The sequence below is a fragment of the Ictalurus furcatus genome, chromosome 2 (assembly GCF_023375685.1).
Source record: "Ictalurus furcatus strain D&B chromosome 2, Billie_1.0, whole genome shotgun sequence".
In the NCBI taxonomy this organism is placed as follows: domain Eukaryota; kingdom Metazoa; phylum Chordata; class Actinopteri; order Siluriformes; family Ictaluridae; genus Ictalurus; species Ictalurus furcatus.
This window is the reverse complement of record NC_071256.1, coordinates 39,567,636-39,577,814: the sequence shown is the minus strand read 5'-3', so window position 1 is coordinate 39,577,814 and position 10,179 is coordinate 39,567,636. Positions and strand designations below refer to the sequence as shown.

The following is a 10,179-nucleotide window of genomic DNA, read 5'->3' as shown; positions in this document are numbered from 1 at the left end:
AGTTAATCTGTGTGTGTGTGTGTGTGTGTGTGTGTGTGTGTGTGTGCGCTAGCGGGTAGCTGAGCCGCGGTGATGTCCAGGCCGCGCATCCGGGTGTGGGGCAGAGCAGGCCGGGGAGAGAGCGACCTCCGCCTCGGGGAAATTCTCCCGCAGGATCACAGTCACTGCGTTTTTGTCCTGTTTCGGTTAGAAAGCGTTTCTCTGAGGAAAGCCGGCATTTCAGGAGGATGATGATGATGAGCAGGTGGAATATTATCCTCGTCTCCCTCACAGCAGCTCCTCCCCGCGCTCTCCTCCCGTCTCCCGGCTACCGGACATCCTCAGGATAAAAAAATGGCGATCCCGGTTTCTGTCTTCTCTTCCAGCTTCTCTTCCACTCTTTCACTGCCGTCTCCGTTCAGTCTCTCCGTGGCCGTAGCGCTCCTTCATCCCTGTGGATCATTCCTCTGTGTGTGGGGTTTCTTTTCTTTTTTTTTTTCTTTTTTTATCTTCTCCTCCTTCTCCTTCCTTCTTCTCTCTCCATCAGCATCAGCATCCGGGTTCCTCTCTCCTCCTGCGCCCGCGCGTCCCCGCCCTGCGCGAGCCCTCGTGAACGCGCATCCTCTCCATCACTCCCATCAGCTGCACTGTGCAGTTCACCATCACGTCGTCTAATCACCTCATCTAATCACATCATCTGATCACCTTACCTAATCTTCGATTCTATCTAGTCTTCACCTTATCACCTCATCGAATCACCATTACTCTCTCCTTTCCCATTTACACACTTTATCTTATAATATGTTCATCAAAAATCAGCAGTGTATAAATTTGATGTGTATTTTGTAATAAAGAAAAATAAATCATCATCATCTTGTTTCTTTGTGTGCAAAATATGCAAATGACTAAATGATCCAGTCACAGCTCTCCTGTGATCCTGTTATCCAATCACATCCCTCCTACACAGGCGCTCGCGCTTTAGTCTAACAATACATCAGTTATAAAATGAAATCATTCCTCTGAAAACGCGTCTGATGAGACTGTGTGTGTGTGTATGTGTGTAATAAAATATAATAATAAAACAACCCCTGAGTCACCTGAGTCATCATGTGCTAATGCTAATGCTAGCGCTATAAATGACTGCAGCTGTTATAATAATCGCTCCGCAGAGTTTCATCCGCAACGTGCAGTTCTGCTCCTCACCACCAGGCGGCAGCGCGCACATGAAGACGGTGTGTGTGGCGTGTGAAGAGGGAAACCTCTCATTTATTCTTTTTCTAGATCTGTAATAAACTCCTGAAGGTTCTGAATGAGTCTGATCAGGCCTTTGTAAAACTATATTTTATAAACACACACACACACGCACACACACGCACGCGCACACACACACACACGCACGCACGCGCGCACACAGTTGCAGCATTCTATAGCATTTAAAAGCATCACGCTGTAAACATTCTCCAGTGTAAAATCAGTGTTAATTATACGCTGTTGATTTTTAATGAACATATAAGAGAAAGTGTGTGAATGGGAAAGGAGAGATTAGATCTGTGTTAATTAATACTCAATTAAAATCTGTGATACTGCACTGTAGGTTTTATTCCCGGGATTGTTTTTACCACCTCACTTCTAATTTAAACTCCTAATCTCCTGAAATCATCCCTGAGCGGTTCCACACGGTTATAATATAATAGTAGTGTTCTTCTTCTTCTTCTTATTATTATTATTAGTGATTTATGTTGTAAATGTTAGGGTTTGAAAATGTAAAGGAGCAACAAGATGGTAAAATATATGAATTCTAGGTCTTCTGTCATTTTTCTCATCCTCTCAGAACTTTAAATATTAACGGCTCTAACGCTAATCTATAATAAATACATATACCCTGTTGTAACAAAAAACTTGTGTGAACTAACAGCTATAAACTGGTGTCTCCTCACGGCTTTGATCCTGAGCTCAGGTTTCTGTCTGTGTGGAGTTTCATGCCCGTGTGGGTTTTCCTCCGGGTTCTAAGGTTTCCTCCCACCATCTTCAGTAAGCACTTTATCCCGGTCAGAGTGGAGGTGGAGCTGGAGCCTATCCCAGGAGTACTGGGTAGAAGACGAGAGAATTCCCCCTGGCTGGCACCCTGCACACACACATTCAGACCTGGGGGTAATTTTACATACCGGCACGTTTTTGGGAGGTGGGAGGAAACTGGAGAACCTGGAGGAAACCCACATGGACATGGGGAGAACATGTGAAACTCCACACAGACACAAACCTGAGCTCAGGATGGAAGTGTCACCGTGGAGCTGTGAGGAGACAATGCTACACACTGCACCACCACAGCACCCTGAAGCTCATATATAATATAATATTAAATGTGTTAAATACTTAAGGCATCATGATTGGTGTTTCTGTGAGCAGAAGGTTGTGGGTTCAAATCCCTCAACTGTTAAACAGTTACACTTAACCCTTAAGAGCTCGCTTCTGTGCTCGGATTGGATTCTGTCTGATTTGGAAACAAATTCCAGCCAAATGAATCTGATTTGTTTTGATCTGACAGCATGGATATGTGAGTTTAAATCTCATCGTTGTGGTGTTTAATCCTTCTCTGAAACAAGTCCGAGTTTTTCACCAGCACTTCATCCATGTGATACTCAGAGGTTCTGCAGAATAAAGTTTAGGGTTCGGACTGCTGAAGATGTTCGGATTGATAACGAGTCTTGAATGAATACATTCATAATTCATGTAGAAACTACTATGAAATGGACAAAAACAAACACGGTACTGATGTCTGAAACTTTATTTCATCATTATGGAAGAATCTCAAACAAACAATTTACATTAAAAAAACACAAGATCCCCAAACTGCCTCCACATCAGATCAGATCAGATCAGATCATCGGGTCATGAGGGAGAGGGAGGGAAGGAAGATGCCATCTTAACCTTACAGGGGGAGACAAGGGTAAGGGAAGTGGAGTAGGGGGTTTCTGTTGTCAAATCCCGCCCAAGTGCTGCAGGGAATGCTGGGAATGTGGAGGACCTGCAGGAACACGGAGAAACAACAGAGCGGATTTATTTATTCTACATCAGGATGCTAATCATCAGGGCACAGTACACACACACACACACACACACACACACACACATGGCTTATTTCACACAGTAATGGGACCAGTGAACAGTCATAATCACCATCTTTAAATCTCACAAACCAGTTTAACATTATTTTTCCTGCACTCTCTGCATGTGCGTGTGTGTGTGTGTGTATGTGTGTGTGTGTGTGTATGTGTGTGTGTGTGTGTGTGTTACCTGTCCTGTGCATCGGAGCGCCTCATGATGCTGTAGCTTTGCTCTTTACACAGGCAGTGAACGCCTCCATCAGCTCCTTACACGCAGATTCTCCTTTCTCCTTTATACTGCAACACACACACACACACACACAAATACACACACACACATACACACACACACACACACACACACACACACACACACAAACAGAAATACTTCACATGCTGCATGACTTCACTGGTCATAATGCAGAGTTTAATCATTATTAAACATTACTGACAAAATACTAAAACAAGAATGTGATAGTGTGTGTGTGTGTGTGTGTGTGTGTGTGTGTATGCGTGTGTGTGTGTGTGTGTGTGTGTTTGAGAGAAAGAGAGAGAGAGTGACAGAGAGAGAAAGACAGATTCTTTCAGGCAGACTCACTGTCACACTGCATCAGCCTGATGGAGCAAAAGAGAGAGCGTGAGAGAGACAGACAGAGAGTGAGACAGAGAGAGAGAGAGAGAGAGAGAGAGAATAATAGTATATTTGAGATTAGATGAGTATGTAATAATAGTTACAGGTACTAACTGGACCATAACAGTTCTAGGTCTGTAGGTACAGTTATCGTTCAGTTCCAGTCAGTGAGACGTAAACACACAACACATTCAGTCCTCACACACTAACACACAACACAAGGTCTAAGGTCACTACCATCACAGCAACTTCAGACCAAGAGTAAATACAGCTTTCTATTTAAATGACCACTTTACACACACACACACACACACACACAGGTCAGGTGACAGCTGTATCAATGACTATATAATCGCTTTAACAGACTAAAATTGTGTGGAAATGTGATAGTGTGCGGCCACGCCCTTACTGCTGCCTGTGGAAACACTCCAGATCAGAGTGTGATCATGTGTCCAGAACACACACACACACACACACAGAAGCTATTTATACGAGGACAGGCGTATAGTGTGGTATGAGATACTCAGAGTGTGAAACATTCACCACATCAGCAGCAGTGTGTGATCATGCAGACACGAGAGGAAACATCACATGCTGCAAAATGTGTTTAATGTTAACCGTGTTTAGTTCCTTCACCAAAACACACACACACACACACACATGGGAGAGAGGGCAGCAGGGGGTGCGCGTGGGTCTAATGCCCCAGTATAGTGACGGGGACACTATACTGTAAAAACAGCAGCATATTTTGGGTGAGACATTAAACCGAGGTCCTGACCCTCTCTGTGGTCATTAAAAATCCCAGGACACTTATGGTAAAGAGTAGGGGTATAACCCCATTGACCCTCCTCTATCATCCCCTAATAATCTCTGAACTGGCTTCCTCACTCCACTAATAGCTGGTGTGTGGTGGGAGATCTGGAGCACTATGGCTGCTGTCACTTCATCCAGGTGGAGGATACACACTAGTGGTGGTTGAGGAGACCCCCTCCCCCCAATACTATGTAAAGCACTTTGAGTGTCTAGAAAAGTGCTATATAAATATAACTGTAACTAACAAACTAACTAACACACACACACACATAACAGTAAGGAGACACAATTGTTAAAAAATTAAATAGTTAATTTTTGCAACTATACAGTCAGCACTGAGTCCATCCAACTGACTGACTGACAGACTGACTGAGTGACTGACTGAGTGACTGACTAACTGTCTGACCGACCAACTGACAGACCGACCAACTGACTGAGTGACGGACTGACCAACTGAGTGACAGACCAACTGACTGACTGACCAAGTGAGTGACGGACCTACTGAATGACTGACCAACTGACTGACTGACTGACTCAGTGGCTGACTGACTGACTGATTCAATGACTGACCGATTGAGTGACTGAGTGACTGACCAACTGAGTGACTGACGCAGTGACCGACCAACTGAGTGACTGACCGAGTGACTGACCAGGTGACTGACTTAGTGACTGACTTAGTGATTGACTTAGTGACTGACTGAGTGACTGAGTGACTAAGTGACTGACCGAGTGACTGAGTGACTGACTGACTTAGTGACTGACTTAGTGACTGACTGAGTGACTGACTGAGTGACTGAGTGACTGACTAAGTGACTGACTGACTGACTTAGTGACTGACTAAGTGACTGACTGACTGACTTAGTGACTGACTAAGTGACTGACTGAATGACTGAGTGACTGACTGAGTGAGTGACTGAGAGACCGAGTGACTGACTGAGTGACTGACTGAGTGAGTGACTGAGTGACTGACCGAGTGACTGACTGAGTGAGTGACTGACTGACCAAGTGACTGACTGAGTGACTGACTGAGTGAGTGACTGAGTGACTGACCGAGTGACTGACTGAGTGAGTGACTGACTGACCGAGTGGCTGACTGAGTGACTGTCTGACCGACCGAGTGACTGAGTGACTGACTGAGTGACTGAGTGACTGATCGAGTGAGTGACTGAGTGACTGAGTGAGTGACTGACTTAGTGACTGACCGAGTGAGTGACTGAGTGAGTGACTGAGAGACCGAGTGACTGACTGAGTGACTGAGTGAGTGACTGAGTGAGTGAGTGACTGAGTGACTGAGTGAGTGACTAAGTCTCTGACTGAGTGAGTGACTGAGTGAGTGACTGAGTGAGTGAGTGACTGAGTGACTGAGTGAGTGACTGACTGAGTGACCGAGTGACTGACTGAGTGACTGACTGAGTGACTGACTGAGTAAGTGACTGAGTGACTGACCGAGTGACTGACTGAGTGACTGACTGACTGACTGAGTGACTGACTGAGTAAGTGACTGAGTGACTGACCGAGTCTCTGACTGAGTGAGTGACTGAGTGACTGAGTGACTGACTGAGTGAGTGACCGAGTGACTGAGTGACTGACTGAGTGAGTGACTGAGAGACCGAGTGACTGACTGAGTGACTGACTGAGTGAGTGACTGAGTGACTGAGTGAGTGACTGAGAGACCGAGTGACTGACTGAGTGACTGACTGAGTGACTGACTGAGTAAGTGACTGAGTGACTGACCGAGTCTCTGACTGAGTGAGTGACTGAGTGACTGAGTGACTGACTGAGTGAGTGACCGAGTGACTGAGTGACTGACTGAGTGAGTGACTGAGAGACCGAGTGACTGACTGAGTGACTGACTGAGTGAGTGACTGAGTGACTGAGTGAGTGACTGAGAGACCGAGTGACTGACTGAGTGACTGACTGAGTGACTGACTGAGTGAGTGACTGAGTGACTGACCGAGTCTCTGACTGAGTGAGTGACTGAGTGACTGAGTGACTGACTGAGTGAGTGACCGAGTGACTGAGTGACTGACTGAGTGAGTGACTGAGTGACTGAGTGAGTGACTAAGTGATCGATTAGCAGTACCATGTTGTCCTCACACTGTGGTGTTCTTGCTCAGTCTCTACTACAGTTTTGATTTGAACTGGTTTATGACAGTAAATGTTTTATCCTGTGACATTGACCAGGTTTACAGTTTCTCTGTTTGAAAAAATGTGGTGCAAAAATGACAGATTATAAAAACTTTTAATAAACTATTTTAAAAAACTGTGCAAGAAAAAAACTGCAACACTGTGGGTTCTGTAAATGAGAACATTTACTATATTCTTCCCCAAATATTCAAATATTAGGTTTGCCTAACAAACACAGACACACACACAGACACACAGATGTGCATACACTTACACACACAGACATACACACACACACACACAAACACACACGCGCGCTTACACACACACACAGGCCCAACGAGTTGAGTCCACACCTCTCCACAGAACTCAGCTTTATTATCAGCACATGCACACACCACCCAACAGTGCATGTTCTTATAAATGGACTTATCACAAACATTCACACACACTTTCTCTATCTCCCTCTCCCCCTCTCCCCCTCTTTCTCTCTCTCTCTCACACACACACACAGCCACAATAAGAGGAGGCATCGAGTGCGTGTGAATAAACACAACATCAGCACATTCTCACAGCCAATCAGGCGTGATGAAACACTCCTGCTGTCAACTCCAATAAACTGACACCCGTTAAACATCAAAGGAGTCGTTCAGGAAAAACCCACTTGTCCACGCTGTCCTTTCAACACACACAGTTTCACTTCAGTGGTTTTGCACTAGAGGATCTCACAGCTAAAATCTAATCTCTAGGCTGTATCACCCAAAAAGTCAGATAACGCCCACTTCCTTAGTGACATCACACAGGTGTGCTGGTATGGTTTAGGACAGTGTGGGACATCCTGTCAGGTACAGGAGGAGACGTGAGACACGTACAGAAGGAGCAGTGAGACACGTACAGGAGGAATAGTGAGACACGTACAGGAGAAACAGTGAGACACATACAGGAGAAACAGTGAGATACATACAGGAGAAACAGTGAGATACATACAGGAGGAGCAGTGAGACACGTACAGGAGAAACAGTGAGACACGTACAGGAGAAACAGTGAGACACATACAGGAGGAGCAGTGAGACACGTACAGGAGAAACAGTGAGACACGTACAGGAGAAACAGTGAGACACGTACAGGAGAAACAGTGAGACACGTACAGGAGAAACAGTGAGACACATACAGGAGGAGCAGTGAGACACGTACAGGAGAAACAGTGAGATACGTACAAGAGGAACAGTGAGACACGTACAGGAGAAACAGTGAGATACATACAGGAGGAGCAGTGAGACACATACAGGAGAAACAGTGAGACACATACAGGAGAAACAGTGAGATACATACAGGAGGAGCAGTGAGACACATACAGGAGAAACAGTGAGACACATACAGGAGAAACAGTGAGATACATACAGGAGGAGCAGTGAGACACATACAGGAGAAACAGTGAGACACATACAGGAGAAACAGTGAGACACGTACAGGAGAAACAGTGAGATACGTACAGGAGAAACAGTGAGACACATACAGGAGGAACAGTGAGACACATACAGGAGAAACAGTGAGACACGTACAGGAGAAACAGTGAGATACGTACAGGAGAAACAGTGAGACACATACAGGAGGAGCAGTGAGACACATACAGGAGAAACAGTGAGACACATACAGGAGGAACAGTGAGACACATACAGGAGAAACAGTGAGACACATACAGGAGAAACAGTGAGATACGTACAGGAGAAACAGTGAGACACATACAGGAGGAGCAGTGAGACACGTACAGGAGAAACAGTGAGATACATACAGGAGAAACAGTGAGACACGTACAGGAGAAACAGTGAGACACGTACAGGAGAAACAGTGAGACACGTACAGGAGAAACAGTGAGATACATACAGGAGAAACAGTGAGACACGTACAGGAGGAGCAGTGAGACAGGTACAGGAGGAGCAATGAGACACGTACAGGAGGAGCAGTGAGACACGTACAGGAGAAACAGTGAGATACATACAGGAGAAACAGTGAGACACGTACAGGAGGAGCAATGAGACACGTACAGGAGGAGCAGTGAGACACGTACAGGAGAAACAGTGAGACACGTACAGGAGAAACAGTGAGACACGTACAGGAGGAGCAATGAGACACGTACAGGAGGAGCAGTGAGACAGGTACAAGAGAAACAGTGAGACACGTACAGGAGAAACAGTGAGATACATACAGGAGAATTAGTGAGACACGTACAGGAGAAACAGTGAGACAGGTACAGGAGGAGCAGTGAGACACGTACAGGAGAAACAGTGAGACGGGTACAGGAGGAGCAATGAGACACGTACAGGAGAAACAGTTAGACAGGTACAGGAGGAGCAATGAGACACGTACAGGAGAAACAGTGAGACGGGTACAGGAGAAACAGTGAGATACATACAGGAGAATTAGTGAGACACGTACAGGAGAAACAGTGAGACAGGTACAGGAGGAGCAGTGAGACACGTACAGGAGAAACAGTGAGACGGGTACAGGAGGAGCAGTGAGACACGTACAGGAGAAACAGTTAGACAGGTACAGGAGGAGCAATGAGACACGTACAGGAGAAACAGTGAGACGGGTACAGGAGGAGCAATGAGACACGTACAGGAGAAACAGTTAGACAGGTACAGGAGGAGCAATGAGACACGTACAGGAGAATTAGTGAGAGATGTACGGGATAAACAGTGAGACAGGTACAGGAGGAGCAGTGAGACAGGTACAGGTTGAAGGAGAGTGAGTTTACGCACATCTGCAGCAGGACAGAACATGGACACTCACCATTTATCCAGATCGGCCTTGATGGTCTGGCAGGGAGCAGGAACTGGGCTCTCAGTGGGAACAGCGGTCTCTGAATCCGACATCTTCTAATGTTCTGTGTGTGTTCGTCTGAGAGAGCGTGTGTGTGTGTGTGTTCCTCTGTGAGAGCATGTGTGTGTGTGTGTGTGTGTGTGTGTGTGTTGCTCTGACAGAGCGTGTGTGTGTGTGTGTGTGTGTGTATTCCTCTGTGTGAGAGAGAGAGCGTGCATGTTGAGTGTGTGTACATGGGGCAAAGAGGCGGGACGAGAGACATGTGGACATGAGAATGAGAGAGAATCACACACACATGCACACATACACACACACACACACACACACGCACACATACACACACATACATACACACAAACACACACATACATACACACACACACACACACAAATAAATACACATACACACAAAAATAAACACACACACAGATCAGCTTCAGATCAGCAACACACTAACACACCACCACCACACACTAACACACCACCACACACTAACACACCACCACCACACACTAACACACCACCACACACTAACACACCACCACCACACACTAACACACCACCACCACACACTAACACACCACCACACACTAACACACCACCACCACACACTAACACACCACCACACACTAACACACCACCACACACTAACACACCACCACCACACACTAACACACCACCACACACTAACACACCACCACC

The 10,179-nt window shown here is 46.0% G+C and overlaps 1 long non-coding RNA gene across 1 annotated transcript; it reads right to left on the bottom strand.

The window, feature by feature from the left end:
- Nucleotides 1-2,728: 2,728 nt before the first annotated feature.
- Nucleotides 2,729-9,958, bottom strand: LOC128604369 (uncharacterized). Its single transcript, XR_008385171.1, has 3 exons — nt 9,448-9,958; nt 3,274-3,380; nt 2,729-3,004 (listed from the first exon to the last, which is right to left on the bottom strand). It is a non-coding gene; the product is annotated as an uncharacterized LOC128604369 (long non-coding RNA).
- Between the last annotated feature and the right edge of the window lie 221 nt (nt 9,959-10,179).